The following is a 16,530-nucleotide window of genomic DNA, read 5'->3' on the forward strand; positions in this document are numbered from 1 at the left end:
CTTGCCTCCTTCCTCCTCTTCATGTATGCAGTTCTGTCCTGCCGCAGGGCCTTTGCAGCTGCTGACTCTGTGTTTGGAGCGCTCTGCCCCTGTCTTTACATGCTGCTTCTTTCTCCCCATTCAAACGGCAGCTCGGGGTCACTTCCTCAGAGAGAGCTGACCATCCCATCTAAAGACCCTCAGCCTCTGTCATGCTACCTTGTTTATATCCTTCATGGCACTGATCATTAACAGAAACCATCTCAGTTCTTTGGTCCTGGGTTTATGCTCTGTCTACATCTTCCCCAGAATGCAAGCTGCAGTAAGACTTTCAAACTTTATCTTCCTTGTTCTCCTCTGCACCCACTATGTGCTAGTGAATGAAGGCGGTAACTCTGGAGGTTAGGTTCCTTACTGCCTCACCCCTCTCCCTGTCATTATGGACTCAGGTTGCTGGGCTTTTCTCTGAGCGGTGGTTCTCGAATCACCTGGAGGTCTGGTGAAAACACAGATTGCTGGGGCCTTCCCTCAGAATGTGCATTTCTAACAAGTTTCCAGATGATACTTATGCTGCTGGTCCAAGGACCACACTTGGAGAAGAAAACGCACCTGCTGTGGATGAGCTGGGTTGGCTCTGCCCTTCCACTGTTGCTATAGAGGATTCCCTGGGAGTGCTACTCAAGAGCTGCTTCCTATTCAAGTTGATTCAACAAATATCTACTGAGCACTCACTGTGCCTCAGGCACTACTGGGTGCCTTCTCACTCTTCCTCCCCCTTCATCCTCATTGCATCTCTGAGTTAGCTTTACAGGTAAGAGAGCTGTGCCACAAGGAGATGAATAAATGGTCCAAGGTCACAGAACCAGGAAAAGGTGAGGCTGGGGCTTGGATTCAGGGGTTTGCTCTGCCCAAGCAGGCTCCCATCCTGCCCTGCTGCCTCTCTGAGGTCTTGCCTCCCAGAAGCGATTGGTGTGGGTCACAGATGCCACGTAGATCCATTTCCACTCCTTCTCTGTTTGGTGCTTGGCAGAGCCACACAGAACTTCTGGAGGCACAGCCAGGAGGGTCTGAGAAGCAACACAGATAAGAATGTAGATTTTGGACTCAGAGATGCAAGGGTTCTGTTCCCAGATCAGCAGCTGTGTGACCTTGGGCATGTGATTTGATTTCTTCAGACTTGCATTTGCTAGTTACTTCAGATGACTGCTGAAAATCTTAAAGGGGATGAGGCAAGTGCCCAGCACAGGGACTACACATGAATGAGTACAACAGGCCGATGAAGCTATTCTGTTATAATTCGGATTGCCTTGCCTATATCAGGGTTGGTAGGTGGGCAAGAGCAGGTCTGCAGTGATTGTAAAATCTGGGAGCTTGGGGCTGAGGAGGTGGTGAGAGGAGACACCCCAGTGGAGTACTACGGAGCTGTAGAAAGGGACAAAGTGCATCTCTCCATACTTGTAAGGAGCAATTCCCAGGGCAAGAGGGAGAAACATGGTATCTCATGTTATGTTACCATTTACTCAAGCAGTAGAAGATACAAATGTGTGTGCATTTATATGTATTTTCTTATATTAAAGGAAAACAATAAAAGAATAAACCCCAAACTGAAATCGTTACCTCTGGGGACAGGAGGGCACAGGTGTGGGAATGAGAGTAGGAGCTAGACTTTTCAGAGTCTGCCTTGTTTGGTAGATTTGACGTGGAGTCATGTCAGCCCCTTACCTAATTATCAAACTAAACCAAACCAAAAGTTAAAAAAAGGCAGGCCCTAAAAATTGACAACGAAATGAAACAAATGAACCTAATATGTAGGGGGCATAATTTCACAAAGGGGAATTATTTCAAATGATTTAAAAATACATTAGTTTGTCTTAACATTCATAAGGAGGATATACCTGAACATAAAATTAACTGTAAAGTAAAATCTTAAGTCGTTCTCAGAAATGTAGATAGATATAGATAAAGTGAACTAGGAAGTATGTTAATGTCATAAGAAAGCAAGATTTTTTTTTAGTGTTAGAGAAAAGAGCTGCAGATATAAAATCAAAATGGTAAGTAAAACTCAGTACCTGTATATTTGATATCAATATAAAGTAAAGGGATTGTATAGAATCAAATATACAAAAGTGTAAAATCAAATATACAAAAGTGTAAAATCAAATATACAAAATTATAAAATCAAGATATACTTTCTTTTAAAAAATGAAAAGTATTTCCTACTGAAAAGACCTAAAAACAGTAACATCATAACGATGACTCTCCTTTGTACCAAGATTTTTATCTCTGAATATGAGCTCTCGTTAAAAAGAACAAACATTCTCTTATCTGGAGCAGAAAATGTGTAAGAAGAGTCTGAAACCTCTTGTCACACCAAAGGCAGGCAGCTTAAGTAAGATGGCTGGGTTCATATCAAAACAACTAAGGAGCTGACCTTGAAGAGTTTCCACCAGCAACAGATGGAGCAGTTTACATCAGCACAAATAAAATCCACAATAGATTGAAACACTGAATATATTTGAACTCATGAGTTCATAATGATTCTGAAAAAAACCAAAACGAAACAACTTAAACAACCCTCTGTGGTCTCCTTGGAGGATGCAGGGAGCAGCTTCATCCTTCTGAAAAGTTGAACAGAGTCAAGTACTTCACCTGACTTTCCTATATGAACTATACCAAATAGTCCAAAGAGCCAAGGGATGAATGAAGGAGAGTTTCTCTAATAAAGAAGGAAGGGTAGAACTAGAATATTATCATTTTTCAAACCCCTGACAAATAATGACCAAGACGATGATCCTCAAGGGGCCTCCTGTAAAAACACACAACACCCATGAAGTGTTCTTACAAAAAACCAAACCTAAATCCGAACAAGCATCTTAACTCTGGATTTAACTACCAGATTATAGGAATAAAAGGGACAGAGGAAAGTGTTAAATGACACCATGAGGAAGCAATCAGCAAAATCTGGGGTGTGAAAAACTCTATAGGACAAGTGACCAATCTCTTTAACAAATAAGCCATTGGAATCAAAGTAGGTGGGACCGATTGATTAAAAAACACTAAAGAGACACAGTGATTACATGCCATACACAGACCCTCATTCGATCGTAATTCCAACAAACCATCCATCGCAAACATTTATAAGACAACTTGGCCAGTATGAATGCTGCCTGGGTATTTGATGATACTCAGGGATCACTGCTAATGTTTTAGATGTGATAATGGTATTCGAAAAAAGCAGCTTTATTATTTAGCAAGACCTACACTAATAGTTATGAATGACATATGACATCTGGGACTTATTTCTGAGTAATGCAGTATATGGGGAAATGGACTGGAGTATATGAAACAAGATTTTTGAAGTTAAGCATTTGTTACACTATCTTCTGAACCTTTGTATACATTTGAAATGTTCCATAATTTAAAAAAATAGAAAATTCCCTGTGGCAGGAAGGAGAGAATGAGGGTCAGAGCGAGCTGATGGGGAGATGGGAGCTCCCGGGGAGGAGAGAGACTCAGCAGGGAGCCAGAGAACACTGGCAGGCTCTGCTGGAGCCAGGGCGAGACCTGAGACTGTCCCTAGGGACACATGGCCGAGGAGGTGGCACCTGGGCCTGCCTGGCCCGTCCCTCAGACTCCAGTCTGTCTCGTAACCTCACTTAGGGTTATCTGATATAACGTGGCTTCAGAGAGGCCAACAACTCTACAAATATTGGCAGGTACACAAAGCATTAGAAACAAACGTCCAATTTTAGAGTTTGGTTGCCTAAGGCTACACTTAAAAATTAAGACATTAAAATAGAAGAAATACTGATGGAAGAGTGTTAAGTAACCAAGTAAAAAATGGAGTTTGTATATTAATGTAAAAATGTGTACATAGTCACGGAAAAACTTTTTAAAAACTGTAAAACTGTAGTTGTGGGAAAAAGAGTTCTCAAATAATATATCACCAAGCATTAGGTAAGAAGATACCTAAAACCTACAAATATTGTTTCATAAGCAAGTGTTGATTTTTCCTTTTTTTTTTTATGATCATGCATTTTTCACGGAGATGATTTGCATCAGGGTGAAGAAACCTGTTTCTACTTTTGACAAGAGATTATCGTTGGACCAACTTGCAGGGAAACCTGAGTCCAGAGTTTTAGTGAGACACTTTCCGTTCCCTCGCCCCACACACCCTGCTGGAGCCACCTTCACCTGGCCGAGGTGGGTGGTTAATTTCACCAGTGATGTTAACACCCCTGGAATGGATGTATGGGATGGGGGCTAAAAATAACTCAGTGCAGGGGAAGTTTCTCTAGAAAGCCTGGAGCTGTCTACTCTCTCCCAAGGGCTGGGGAGTCACTCTCCTGTGGCCAGTGCTGTGACGTGATGACCGTGTCTGGGGCAAAAGCTGCTTCTTGGACCCTTGCACGTGTGAAGGACCCTTTATAGGCATTGCTTTTGCTGCAGAGGGTCACCTCGGGCCTCCAGAAGGAGGGGGGAGGAGGGTGAGCTCACAACCACGGGTAGGGGGTGCTGCCCAGCTCATGTACCTTTAATCCCATCAGAGCTCTGGCTTCCTTAGGGGGAATGGAGGGTGTCAAGACCCCTCCCTGCCCCCAGGCTCCATCAGAGGAGGATCTTTTGCATTCTCCTGTACGGTTTTAGAGCACAGAGCAGGAAGCAGATACCCACAGTGGGACGGGGACTGGCTCAGGAGCCTTGGGAGGCTGGGACAGAGCCAGACTGTACACTCTGAGATGAGCAGCTTTGCAAGTCACCATCTCCCCTCCAGGTTCACTATCTGACATTTGGGTTCCAACTCCCCAAGACTAGCTCTGCTTCCAGAAGCTTCCAGAGCCTTCCAGAAACCCAGATGCATAGAGCTGTGAGGCTTTTGCATGACTTCATGAGCATCTATTGGAGTTCTGTTGGCATGAATGGTACCTCCTGGTATTCAGAGGGCTCGCCACCCCTTTATGGGGCGTTGGCTCTCTGTGCAGCCCTCAGAGGAGGGTTCAGCAGGCTTGTCATCCTCCGCTTTCCTGCAGAGGGAGTGGGGTCTTGGCGACTTATGGAAGGCACATGGCGAGTCCAGCAGATAACAGAGCTGGTGTCAGACCTGGGGTGCCCAAGAAGTCCACCAGGGGCTTTCTGACTCTTTTCTGGCTTTCTTGGAGGAACCAGCGCACTCCCTTCCTTGAACATCCCTTGCTCTCAGCTCCAGAGCCAAGTCACCTAGTGCCGTCTGTAGTCCGATGGGACCCAAAAGGTTGCAGGAGGCTTTTGCTCTAAAAGAATTTGGATTGGTGAGCAGCCTTTAAAATTTGGGACATTTGGGGGTGACAATGGCATTCCTGGCTCTTTTTAATGGAAGGTTGGGCACCACTGGGTTGCAGGAGCTGGGGCCAAGCAGGGCTGCCCCTTCAGACAGGGCACATGCCATCCTACTGGCCACCAGTTAACTTTACCATTTACATAACCTGTCAGGACTGTTTGCAACTCCATTCTGAGCAGGGGATGGCTTAGGCTGTGTTGGAGAGAGATAGCTGATGCGTCTCAACATCTCCCCTAAAGCCAGCTGGGGTGCCGGACCCCAAACACCCTGGCCACCACCCTCCTTGCCACCAGATACCCTCGAACACTCACAGAACTGGGTGCCACATTGAGTTGAATTAAACCTTAAAGAGCACATAAACTAGGAAACAAGGAAGTGTTCTGCCGGCATTAATACTAAATAAGGCTTATCTTCAGAAACATTTACCTGCTGTGAGCAGATATGTCTTCATGAAATATGAAATCCACCCAAATTTATTAAAACCGCCTGCATAGAAGTGGGAACTCAAACTGAGCAGCCCTCTGTTAGAGCCTCATTATTATTATGGCATTATTTATTTATATCCTACCTTAAGACAGACATGATGTAATCCAGTAATTAAGATTATGATGATTGAATATTTATTAAGCACCTACAGTAAGCCAGTCACTGATCCACATAAAATGAGTCTCTACCCTCCAGAGCTGCCATCTTGCTGCCATGGAGAGCTCAGTGCTTCTCAAAGGGGAGCAGGCGGGAGTTGAATGGATTTTGTCTTCCCTGAGCAAGCCTGAGAGAAATGATGCTGATCAGAAATTGGGCCCAGTTTAGTCTCGCAGTGTGATCGGAATGAAATGAAAACCATCCATCGCTGGCTTAGAAGAGAGATGGGAGTGCAGAGGAGCTGTCCACCCCAAATGCCTCCTCCTAGGAGTGAGGCATCTCAGAACCCAGTGATGGGCAGGGCTGTGGCCTCCTCTGGGCCCCCCAAGGCAGTAGGTGTGGACAGCTTCCTTTGCATTTGTAACTCATTCCCAAGCCCAGACTGTGCTGTTCTTTTGTACTTCCTGCAAAATTAGCCCCTAGTCTGACATGTCACAGGGCAACTTAGGCTGGGTCTCTGTGCCAGCGCAGGGGCTGCAGAGGGAAGCAGACACAGCCTCAGGCTTCCCGGAAGCCAGTCCCTAGACAAGGTCCCGCAGGGAGCTTCCTCCCTCCACCCCGTCCCACTGCTCCTAAACAGCCCGTGGAAGGTCTGGGCCTCTCCTCTCCCTGGTTCCCCCTTTCCATCTTCTTCTGTCTTACCCCACACTGGGCTGCTTCTCCCTAAAAGGACCTCCTGGGTTGGGAGCTTGCCAAGGTAGAGCCTGTAGGCTGGGCTCTCAGGCTTCTCCCTGCTCCCCGTGCCTGGGTGCCATTTATACAGTGAAAGAGAAAATGAATGAATGAAAGCACTAAGGGGTCGATGAATGCAACACCACTGTAAATGTGTACCCAGCATTGATACGTGAACTTCTGTGACCAAAGTTCTTCACTTACACGTTCTCCCTAGCAGATTATTTCTGTGTTTGGGAAGGGAGTGTCATGTTCCTTGGGTTCTCTGGTGCCTTTGGTAGGAGATGTTTTGAAAACTGTCCTGCTTCCCTTAGCAAGAGCCCTGACTCTTATATTTGGTTCAGAAACAATCTACTTTATTGTGGAGGAAACCCTACTTGTTTCTACAAAATGGCAGTTTTTAAAAAAAATGTTGTGATTTTAAAAAATTGTGGCAAAATATATATAACATAGAAGGTACTATCTTAACCATTGGTAGGTGTACAATTCTGTGGCATCAAGTACATTCACATTATTGTGCAACTATCACCGCTATCCATCTCCAAAACATTTTCAACATCCCAAACTGAAACTCTGTACTTATTAAACAATATCCCATTTCCTTTCCCCCAGCCCCTGGCAACGACCATTCTTTTTGTCTCTATGAATTTGTCCACTCTAGGTACCTCATGTAAGTGGAAACATCCAATCTTTTTGTGACTGGCTTATTTCACTTAGCACCATGTCCTCAAGGTTCATCCATGTTGGAGCATGTATCAGAATTTTCTTCCTTTTTAAGGCTGAATATTATTCCATTTTATCACATTTTATTTATCCATTCATCCATCAGCATACACTTGGGTTGTTTCTACATTTTGGCTATTGTGAATAGTGCTGCTGTAAATAAACATGGATGTCCAAGTATCTGTTCAAGATCCTGGGAAAGCGTGCAAACTGTGGTGGTGTCTTCCCTTTAATACAGCGCCAGCTGGGCACTGTGATAATCTGTGGAACATTAAACATTGAGAGACTGCATTCTACCCCGCACACTTCTGAGTTAATTGGTCTGGGGCAAAGCTCAGCCATACATAGGGGAGGGTTACAAAGCTCCCCATGTAATTCTGATGTGCAACCAGGCTGGGAACCACGACTTCAACTTGTGCTATTGTTTCCTTGGTGCGGGATCCTTAGGGGCCAGAGATGGGACATAGCTGCCTGCGTAGAAGTGGATGAGTGCCTTGTTTGGGGCAGGTTTCTCCTGGTGCTGGTGATGAGGACCACACTGAAGTCCACTTCAGGTCTTCTTTGTCACTTGCCCTGATGCCATCAGAAACCCCCGAAATCTGGTTTCCAGGCCTTACAGTGTATTCATTACTAGGCTCGGCAATACCTCTTCCTTGTGGAAAAGAACCTGTCATTGATCATCCACATCTCTATTCGGAGGGGACATGGGCCATTTGCCTTCAATAACATTTTTGCAATCTGGAACTAGCTGCAGTGTTTCCCAATCACCTCTGCTGGTAAGACCAGTATGGAGGCTGGTTCCAATACAGATTACCAGGCCTCTCCCTTGGAAGTTCTAATTTGGTAAGTCTGGGTTGGGGGCCAAAGCATCTGTTTTGTTTTGAAACAAGCAACCCCAGATGTTCTTTATCTGGAGTTAGGAAAAACACTGCCGTGTAGTACAGTGTGCAGAGTGGCGGTGAGGGGAGCAGCTTCCCTTGGCTGTAGACCCCTGTCCGGCATCATGATAATGCGCTTCTCAACCCACACCCCTTCCTCTCAGCCAGACGTTCTCCAGTTGTGGACCCTGGACCAGCATCTCAGAGCTTGTGGGAAATGCAGATTTTCAGGCTATAATGAATCAGAGACTCTTAGACGTGGCCCCAGAAAGGTCGGTTTTTACAAGTCCTCCAAGGAATTCTCCTGCAACCGTGGGTCTTAACAAAGCCTTTTTACACACTACCTCATTCAGCCCCATGTTTGACAGTTGGGAAACCAGGGCCCAGAGGGACAGCATAACTTGTCCAATATCAGTCAGTGAAACGAGGGGTAGGACTGGAACTCAAGACCAGGGTTCCAGACTCTGGGTCCAGGGACCCCTGTCTATAAAGACGGACCCCAGAGTAGCAGGAGTTCAGAAGTTTCTTACACCGGATTCTCACTTTACTGCAAGGGATGTGGAGAGCCAAGAATGGAAGGAGTGAAATATGTACCACCCAGACATGACTTTCACCTAAATTAGAGTATATTTGGCCAATAAACACACAAATCATCCTTCATCTAAAGATAGCCCTCCCCACTCCCTAAACAAAATGCTCCACCAATTAGATTCTAGGATTCTGAATTACACTAAAGAGGAAGAACTCTTTAAACAAAGGATTACATAAGTAGGCAAGTCAGACATGAAAATGATGTCACCACCCAGGGCATCAGGGAGAACCATGGATGCTATAAAGTGGCATTGTCACTAACCATAGCTTTAATATGAAGTGAGATCAAACCACCAGACTCAGGCCACACCCTTCAGGAACCATTTTAAAAGAGATTGCTGTCGAAATGCCAGGTCAGCCCAGAATGGTTAGGAAACCTCCAGAGTGGCTGGTCTTGAAAGAGGAGCGAGACTTCAAGGCAGAGCTATGACCTCAGGGAATGTTTTCCACCTCCTCCAAGGAATGTTGGCCATCCCTGCACACCCCTCCCAACCCTTCCACATGAAAGGGGACTGCGAGGCAGTCAAAGAAGGGAAAACACCTGGCATGTGGCTTTAGAGTCAAGTTGGGCCTCTTATGAGATCTGTGGGTGTGGGCATGTTATTGATCCACCCGCTGCCTCAGTGTTCTCCTCTATAAAGTGGGCTTCATGATATCGACCTGGCAGTTTTTGTACAGATTAAGTGAAACAATGCATACTCAATCCTTGGTTCCATACTTTTTTTTTTAACGTCTTTATTGAAGTATAATTGCTTTACAATGGTGTGTTAGTTTCTGCTGTATAACAAAGTGAATCAGTTATACGTACACATATATCCCCATATCCCCTCCCTCTTGTGTCTCCCTCCCACCCTCCCTATATCACCCCTCTAGGTGGTCACAAAACACCCAGCTGATCTTCCTGTGCTATGTGGCTGCTTCCCACTAGCTATTGATTTTACATTTGGTAGTGTGTATAAGTCCATGCCACTCTCTCACTTTGTCCCAGCTTACCCTTCCTACTCCCCGTGTCCTCAAGTCCATTCTCTATGTCTGCGTCTTTATTCCTGTCCTGCCCCTAGGTTCTTCAGAACCATTTCTTTTTCTTTAGATTCTTTAGCATACGGTATTTGTTTTTCTCTTTCTGACTTATTTCACTCTGTATGACAGACTCTAGTTCCATCCACCTCACTATAAATAACTCAATTTCGTTTCTTTTTATGGCTGAGTAATATTCCATTGTATATATGTGCCACATCTTCTTTATCCATTTATCTGTCGATGGACACCTAGGTTGCTTCCATGTCCTGGCTATTGTAAATAGTGCTGCAATGAACACTGTGGTACGTCTCTTTTTGAATTATGGTTTTCTCAGGGTATATGCCCAGTAGTGGGACTGCTGGGTCATATGGTAGTTCTACTTTTAGTTTTTTAAGGAACCCTCCATAGTGGCTGTATTAATTTACATTCCCACAAACAGTGTAAGATGCTTCCCTTTTCTCCACACCCTCTCCAGCATTTATTACTTATAGATTTTTTGATGATGGCCATTCTGACTGGTGTGAGGTGATACTTCATTGTAGTTTTGATTTACATTTCTCTAATGATTAGTGATGTTGAGCATCCTTTCATGTATTTGTAGGCAATCTGTATACCTTTTTCGGAGAAATGTCTATTTAGATCTTCTGCCCATTTTTGGATTGGGTTGTTTGTTTTGTTGATATTGAGCTGCCTGAGCTGCCTGTATATTTTGGAGATTAATCCTTTGTCAGTTGCTTAATTTGCAAATATTTTCTCCCATTCTGAGGGTGGTCTTTTTGTCTTGTTTATGGTTTCCTTTGCTGTACACAAGCTTTTAAGTTTCATTAGGTCCCATTTGTTTCTTTTTGTTTTTATTTCCACTTCTCTGGGAGGTGAGTCAAAAAGGATCTTGCTTTGATTTATGTCAGAGCATTCTTCCTATGTTTTCCTCTAAGAGTTAGTGTCTGGTCTTGTGTCTGGTCTTATATTTAGGTCTTTAATCCATTTTGAGTTTATTTTTGTGTATGGTGTTAGGAAGTGTTCTAATTTCACATGTAGCTGTCCAGTTTTCCCAGCACCACTTATTGAAGAGGCTGTCGTTTCTCCATTGTATATTCTTGCCTCCTTTATCAAAGATAAGGTGACCATATGTGCATGGGTTTATCTCTGGGCTTTCTATCCTGTTCCATTGATCTATATTTCTGTTTTTCTTCCAGTATCATGCTGTCTTGATTACTGTAACTTTGTAGTATAGTCTGAAGTCAAGGAGGCTGATTCCTCCACCTCCATTTTTCTTTCTCAAGATTGCTTTTGTTATTCGGGTTTTTTGTGTGTTTCCATACAAATTGTAAAATTTTTTGTTCTAGTTCTGTGAAAAATGCTATTGGTAGTTTGATAGGGATTGCAGTGAATCTGTAGAATGCTTTGGGTAGTATAGTCATTTTCACAATGTTGATTCTTCCAATTGAAGAACATGGTATATCTATCCATCTGTTTATATCATCTTTAATTTCTTTCATCAGTGTCTTATAGTTTTCTGCATAGAGATCTTTTGTCTCCTTTACCAAATTCATTGATTAGCTCTAGTAGTTTTCTGGTAGCATCTTTAGGATTTTCTATGTATAGCATCATGTTATCTGCAAACAGTGACAGCTCTACTTCTTCTTTTCTGATTTGGATTCCTTTTATTTCTTTTTCTTCTCTGATTGCTGTGGCTAAAACTTCCAAAACTATGTTGAATAATAGTGGTGAGAGTGGGCATCTTTTTCTTGTTACTGATTTTAGAGGAAATGGTTTCAGTTTTTCACCATTGAGAAAGATGTTGGCTGTGTGTTTGCCATATATAGCCTTTATTATGTTGAGGTAAGTTCCCTCTATGCCTACTTTCTGGAGAGTTTTTATCATAAATTGGTGTTGAATTATGTTGAAACCTTTTTTTTTTTTTGCATCTATTGAGATTATCATATGGCTTTTATCCTTCAGTTTGTTAATATGGTGTATCACACTGATTGATTTGCATATATTGAAGAATCCTTGCTTTCCTTGGATAAACCCCACTTGATTATGGTTTATGATCCTTTTAATGTGCTGGTGGATTCTGTGTGCTAGTATTTTGTTGAGGATTTTTGCATCTATGTTCATCAGTGTTATTTGTCTGTAGTTTTCTTTTCTTGTGACATCTTTGCCTGTTTTTTTTGTATCAGGGTGATGGTGGCCTCACCCTGATACCAAGAATGAGAATGAGTAGAATGAGTTTGGGAGTGTTCCTCCCTCTGTTATATTTTGGAAGAGCTTGTGAAGGATTGATGTTAGCTCTTTTCTAAATGTTTGATAGAATTCTCCTGTGAAGCCATCTGGTCCTGGGCTTTTGTTTGTTGGAAGATTTTTAATCACAATTTCGATTTCAGTGCTTGTGATATGTCTGTTTATATTTTCTATTTCTTCCTGGTTTGGCCTTGGAAGGTTGTGCTTGTCTAAGAATTTGTCCATTTCTTCCAGGTTGTCCATTTTACTGGCATATAGTTGCTTGTAGTAATCCCTTATGATTCTTTGTATTTCTGAAGGGTCAGTTGTTACTTCTCCTTTTTAATTTCTAATTCTGTTGATTTGAGTCTTCCCCCTTTTTTTCTTGACTAGTCTGGCTAGTGGTTTATCAATTTTGTTTATCTTCTTAAAGAACTTTTAGTTTTATTGATCTTTGTTATTGTTTCCTTCATTTCTTTTTCATTTATTTCTGATCTGATTTTTACGATTTGTTTCTTTCTGCTAACTTTGGGGTTTTTTTGTTCTTCTTTGTCTAATTGCTTTAGGTGTAAGGTTAGGTTTTTTATTTAAGGTTTTTTTTGTTTCTTGAGGTAGGATTGTATTGCTATAAATTTCCTGCTTAGAACTGCTTTTGTTGCAATCCTGTAAGTTTTGCGTCATCGTGTTTTCATTGTCATTTGTTTCTAGGTATTTTAAAATTTCCTCTTTGTTTTCTTCAGTGGTCTCTTGGATATTTAGTAGCATATTGTTTAGCCTCCATGTATTTGTATTTTTTACAGTTTTTTTCTGTAATTGATATCTAGTCTCATAACGTTGTTGTCAGAAAAGATACTTGATATGATTTCAATTTTCTTAAATTTACCAAGGCTTGATTTGTGACCAAAGATATGATCTATCCTGGAGAATGTTCCATGAGCACTTGAGAAGAAAGTGTATTCTGTTGTTCTTGGATGGAATGTCCTATAAATATCAATTAAGTCCCTCTTGTTTAATGTATCATTTAAAGCTTGTGTTTCCTTATTTAGTTTCATTTTGGATGATCTGTCCATTGGTGAAAACAAGGTGTTAAAGTCCCCGACTTTGATTGTGTTACTGTCGATTTCCCCTTTTATGGCTGTTAGCATTTGCCTTATGTATTGAGGTGCTCCTATGTTGGGTGCATAAACATTTATAATTGTTATATCTTCTTCTTGGATTGATTCCTTGATCATTATGTAGTGTCCTTCTTTGTGTCTTGTAACAGTCTTTATTTTAAAGTGTGTTTTGCCTGATAAGAAATTGCTACTCCAGCTTTCTTTTGATTTCCATTTGCATGGAATATCTTTTTCCATCCCCTCACTTTCAGTCTGTATGTGTCCCTAGGTCTGAAGTGGGTCTCTTGTAGACAGCATATGTATGGGTCTTGGTTTTGTATGCATTCAGCCAGTCTATGTCATTTGGTTGGAGCATTTAATCCATTTACATTTAAGGTAATTATTGATTATGTTCCTATTAGCATTTTCTTAAACATTTTGGGTTTGGTTTTGTGGGTCTTTTCCTTCTCTTGTGTTTCCTGCATAGAGAAGTTCCTTTAGCATTTGTGGTAAAGCTGGTTTGGTGGTGCTGAATTCTCTTAACTTTTGCTTGTCTGTAAAGGTTTTAATTTCTCCATTGAATCTGAATGAGATCCTTGCTGAGTAGAGTAATCTTGGTTGTAGGCTTTTCCCTTTCATCACTTTAAATATGTCCTGCCACTCCCTTCTGGCTTGCAGAGTTTCTGCTGAAAAACCAGCTGTTAACCTTATAGGGATTCCCTTGTGTGTTATTTGTGCCTCTTCCCTTGCTGCTTTTAATATTTTTTCTTTGTATTTAATTTTTGATAGTTTGATAAATGTGTCTTAGCATGTTTCTCCTTGGATTTATCCTAATGGGACTCTCTGCTCTTCCTGGGCTTGATTGACTATTTCCTTTCCCATGTTAGGGAAGGTTTCAACTATAATCTCTTCAAATATTTTCTCAGACCCTTTCTTTTTCTCTTCTTCTTCTGGGACCCCTATAATTTGAATGTTGGTGCATTTAATATTGTCCCAAAGGTCTCTGAGACTGTCCTCAATTCTTTTCATTCTTTTTTCTTTATTCTGCTCTGCAGTAGTTATTTTCACTGTTTTATCTTCCAGGTCACTTATCCATTCTTCTGCCTGTTATTGTGGTATTGATTCCTTCTAGAGAATTTTTAATTTCATTTATTGTGTTGTCCATCATTGTTTGTTTGCTCTTTAGTTCTTCTAGGTCCTTGTTAAACGTTTCTTGTATTTTCTCCATTCTATTTCCATGATTTTGGATCATATTTACTATCATTACTCTGAATTCTTTTTCAAGTAGACTGCCTATTTCCTCGTCATTTGTTTGGTCTGGTGGGTTTTTACCTTGCTCCTTCATCTGCTGCATATTTCTCTGTCTTCTCTTTTTGCTTAACTTACTGTGTTTGGGGTCTCCTTTTCGGGAGCTGCATGTTCGTTGTTCCTGTTGTTTTTGGTGTCTGCCCCCAGTGGGTGAGATTGGTTCAGTGGCTTGTGTAGGCTTCCTGGTGCCTGTGTTTTGGTGGGTGGGGCTGGATTTGTTTTTTTGGGGGGCGCTGGATCTTGCCTTTGTGGTGGGTAGGGCTGTGGTCCGGTGGTGTGTTTTAGGGTGCCTGTGAACTTAGTATGATCTTAGGCAGCCTCTCTGCTAATGGGTGGGGCTGTATTCCTGTCTTGCTAGTTGTTTGGCATGGGGCATTCAGCACTGGAGTTTGCTGGCCTTTGGGTGGAGCTGGGTCTTAGCATTGAGATGGAGATCTCTGGGAGAGCTCCTGCTTATTGATATTACGTTGGGCTGGAAGGTCTCTGGTGGACCAATGTCCTGAACTCAGCTCTCCCACCTCAGAGGCTCAGGCCTGACACCAGGCCAGAGCACCAAGACCCTGTCAGCCACACAGCTCGGGCAACTGTCCTGTCACAGAGTCATCTGAGGGTCGGGCATCCTGTTGGGGGCTCCTCTCCTCGAGTCCTGGAGATGCCTGAGGGGAGGCCTCCTGTCAGGGGCTTCCTGGTCAGGTGCAGTCGCCTGAGGGCCGGGCGTAGGGTGTGAGTCATGCGGGGTGCTGGGCTCTCGCCTTCTCTGCTCTGGAGTGCAGCGTCGGGGGTTCGGCCGGCGTCTGAGATGGTTCCATACTTAATCCCAGGCTGGCACTCAGTGAGAAGCAGCTCAGACTCTGAGAGTGCTCTGTTATTTGCGGTCCTAGAAAGAGGCCCCCTGGGCAGACCTTGCCTCTTTTTTTGGCGAGGTCACCTGTTTAAGCAACAGAAAGCAGTGCCCAGATGCCTCGTTGCTGTTAGTAATTGTACTGGGGAAAAGGTCAATCCTCTCACCCCTCAGTTCTTCCCTCCCCAGAAAGACAACAATAGCCAGTCCTTCCTCTATTTTAAGTCCCAATCGAGAGCTTTTTGCTTCCATTTCCCTGGTGTCATTTCCTCCTAATTCACATCCAAGTTGCATCCTTTCCTTTAGAAGTTCCATTGGGTGGTCCCATTCCTAGAAATTTTCCATGTGTACTTACCGTACAGTCATTTGGGGGCTGGTGGTGATGATGGGAAATGTGTATGAGTGGGTGTGTGTCTGTGTGAATATGTGTGTGTGTGCATGACTAGGTGTGTGTGTGTGTGAGATGAGGGCAGACAGTTTTGTGGATCAGGCTCTGTATTACCATCTTACCAAAAAGAGAACAAGAAACTGATTTCTACTGTTTTGGGGTCTAATTTTCTAAGAATTTCACCTTGAATTCTTTGCAGATGTTACTATGTATGACATAAAAAATATATAATGTATCCCTGAAATGTCTCATGTTTTGGAAATGCTTCAATAGGAAGAGTTTGTTATATAGTCAAGCAATCCTTAACAGGGTCATAGAACAGCATCATAGGAAGGCTGTGGAGGGCATCCCACTTCTTCATCCTATAACTGGGGAAACAAGGCCTCTAGGGGAAAGGAGCCTTGTGGTGTGTGGATGGCAATCCCCAGTCTTGGCCTCTTTCCTCTGACACACAAGTGGGTGGAAATGGCCCTTAGAATGACCTATTAGAGACCAAAGCAGGCTAGATATTAACCATTCTTCCTGTGGGGTGATCTAACGCATGTAAACTCCACCATCACTGCCCAGAAAAACCCATCCTCAATTTAAAGTTCCAAAGAGTCCCAAAAAACAGGTTGCTGAAGCATCCACTCATTCATTCAACGTGCCTGTGCCTCTCTGGTCTGGGTACTGGGGAGCCTGAGGTGCTCAGGCAGTGCTGGTCCCCACCCACTCTGCCCCCTGCTGGCCGGAGGCCCACATTGCAGGTCATATTTTCCCCATCACCACGGAGGCGTGTGTGAGTGTGCGTGTGCGTGTGGTAAAGCCAGAGAATCTGCCCAGGCTCCAAGGCTGCATGTTAGGGCGTGCTCAAC

The sequence above is a fragment of the Kogia breviceps genome, chromosome 2 (assembly GCF_026419965.1).
Source record: "Kogia breviceps isolate mKogBre1 chromosome 2, mKogBre1 haplotype 1, whole genome shotgun sequence".
In the NCBI taxonomy this organism is placed as follows: domain Eukaryota; kingdom Metazoa; phylum Chordata; class Mammalia; order Artiodactyla; family Physeteridae; genus Kogia; species Kogia breviceps.